Here is a 3,219-nt window from a genome sequence, read left to right on the forward strand (position 1 = left end):
CCAGAACCTTTATGCTGCCAAGGGCTATTTGGATATCATAACATCATTTTTGATCCCTACAAAATTCTTAACATAGGCAGATGGGCCACAGGTAGAACATAAGAAGCATATGTTATGTACCAAATGATTTTGAGGGCTTCATATACACCACAAGCTGGATGTTTTCAGCCTACCATTGTGTGAATGAGGAGAGAAATCTAGTGCTTTCCAGTGGGTCTTATGCTTTAAAGCATTAAGTATAAAATACTTTTTGATACCTTTTGTATAAAAGGAGACTAACTTTTTATATCATCTTGTTAACTAGGGCAAGCATTGTTTTTGTGACTCTGTGTTAGAATGCGTTTGTAATTTTATTTTTCCATCCATCGCAGTTCTTATTTCCAGCAACAGAAATTAACTCTGGTTGATTTAAGTGGAAAGGAGTTTGTTGACAGGATATTGAATGATTATGGATATTTTGTGACCCTTTGGGGAAGAATTAAGGAAAATATTACGGAAAGCAAAGTACAAAGCTTTGAAGCTAAGATTATGCTGTAAAACTTCACTGGTCAGGATCCTGTTTTGACTGCCATTAAATACCAAATCCTGCTCCTTCTCTCGACACTGGCATGGCCAGCCTTTATTCTCCTGACATTGGCATCACCAGCTGTAGATACTGGCTACTGCATCATAATCCTTGCCATACCACCAACACTCTGGGCCATCTATAACCAGATCATTGTAGTTGCTGCTGCTATGGCTGCCATAATGAATTTCCACTGCCTGCAACTTTTCTCACTAGCTTTCAGTTGAATATCCAGGAGAATAACCATTCTCCAAGCAGATTGAGCCTACTCATGTGCCCTACCTACTAGACAGTGGAGCCTAGGAAAGTAAGTGCATGGCTTTGAAGTTTCTACATTTTAAGTTGAGTGTTTCACAGGCTGTAAAATTAATAGGAAGTTGAGATATCTTTAACAAATCATTTTATCATGAACCCCAAAATTTATAGAGTGTAATTTGTAAATATTTGTAATTTGTAAATATTTAAATGATTATACCTGTCCTTTTACACAGTCATATTGTAGGTACTTCCTCACCTTATTTTTGCTTCTCAATTAGGTCCCAGGTATGCTTTTTAACTTTGTATTCCTCAGATTTAGATACTATATTAGTCTGTTTATTGTCACTGTAACAAAATACCTGAGGCTAGGTATTTTATAAGCAAAAGAGACTTGTTTGGCTCACAGTTTTGGTGGCTGAAAGCCCATGATCAAGTGGCCCTAAGGGTTCCTCCTCTAGTGAGGCTTTATAGCTGGGTCACAAAATTGCAGAAGAGAGCCTACAATGACACAGGAAGCCTGGGAAGGACTCAGGAATTGGGCAGGTAATAACTTTCATGAGAACCAGGTTATTGAGAACAGCATTAATCCTTTCCAACTCTTTAAGGAGTTGAATGTTTTCCAGTAGGAACCTCTTCCTAAAGGTTCTATCACCTCTCTATTCTGCCACACTGAGGACTAGTCTTGTTTTTAATATGTATTTTTTATTGTAATGATACTATACAGAAGGGTTACAGTTACGTGAATAAGGTCATGAGTCCATTTCCTGAATCTCTGGAGGATAAGCTACATCTGAACCACAGGAAATGATACATTCCTAACTTACTTCCTCCCTGCAATAACTTATTTTCTGTTCATTCACTCATTTATATTTATAGTGAGGTTTGGACTCAGAGTATCGCTAGACAGGGACTCTGTTGCTGAGCCATGTCTCAGCCCCCTTTTATTCTGTGCTGGTTATTCTTACTGTCTGCTGGGGAGTATCTCTGGATCAAGAGCTGCCTATTTTCATTTTCCTGTTATAATTCAGATGACAGCTATTCATCATACTTTTTGTTGTTGTAATAGAATCTCATGGACTTTTCTGTCCCAATCTCCCCATCTCAGCTTTGCAAAAAGCTATGATGATAGCCACTGAGCTGGCTATGGGCTAAGAAGAGATCTTACGAAGTTTTCTTCCTGGGCTGGCCTCAATTTGTAATCCTCCCCTTCTCAACCTCCCAAGTAATTAGGATTACAGACATGAGCTGCTGGCACCTATTTTTTTTATTATGGTATAATTCATATATAATAAAATGCATAGATCCTAACTGATGAATTTGATTTATAGTTGTCCTTATAACTGTCCAGCAGATCTAAATAGATCTGTCATACCAGATGGTATTCTTTTGTTTCCTGCCAGTTGAATTTTAACTCAGGAATTTTTCAAGCACTTCATGATTTCTGTCAGCATCTATTCATGCTTGTTAATCTTGTTTTACTAAAAGTGGAATCATATATTTTATATTTTAGTGTCTGGTTTAGGTTGTTCATTATGCATTCATGATTAATAAATGAGATTTTGTCTACTTGTAGACTTTCTTATAAGATGCTAGGTAATATTTCCTGTGTACATGCTCTGAAATATCACATTTTTAAAATCAATTTTCCACTGATGTATAAGTTGTTCCAATTTGACTTTGAATGTGTTTTCTATGAACATTTGTATGCAAATCATTTTATGAATACATTTTCATTGTTTTAACGTTAACCCCTAGGAATAAACTCATTGACTTCATATATGTTTAGCTTTTAAAAATAGTGCTAAAAATGTTCACAATAGCTAGGATATGGAAACAACCCAGATGCCCCACCACAGATGAATGGATACAAAAATTGTGGTATCTATACACAATGGAATATTATGCAGCCATTAGAAATGACAAAATAATGGCATTTGCAGGGAAATCGATGGAGCTAGAAGGAATCATGTTAAGCGAGGTAAGCGAGGAGCGAAGAGACAAATGGTATATGGTCTCCCTGATAAGTGGATGCTAAATCCAAAATGTTAGGTGATACGACAAAACTAACAGGACTTAAGAAACAAAGAACTCCCACTCATCTGGTTGAACCACTACTAAATATCCCCATGCTGCTGATCACATGTATGGTGTATAACATGTGAACACCGTTATATGTTATAGACTGTGATAGACAATTTGCTCCAGGAAAGTGAGAATGAACTTGTGACTTTAAATGAGCATCATTATTCCACAATACTATGAAATTCTGGAAATTATGTAATCACTTAATCACAATCAAAGAAAAAAAAAAGAACCTCGGGGAAGGTAGGGAGGGAAGGGATGGTAGGGGGAAAACAATGGAGGGGGTAACAATGTTCAAGAGGAAGTGTACTCAT

This window comes from Dipodomys spectabilis, unplaced genomic scaffold (assembly GCF_019054845.1).
Source record: "Dipodomys spectabilis isolate Male_0828 unplaced genomic scaffold, ASM1905484v1 ptg000174l, whole genome shotgun sequence".
NCBI lineage: Eukaryota > Metazoa > Chordata > Mammalia > Rodentia > Heteromyidae > Dipodomys > Dipodomys spectabilis.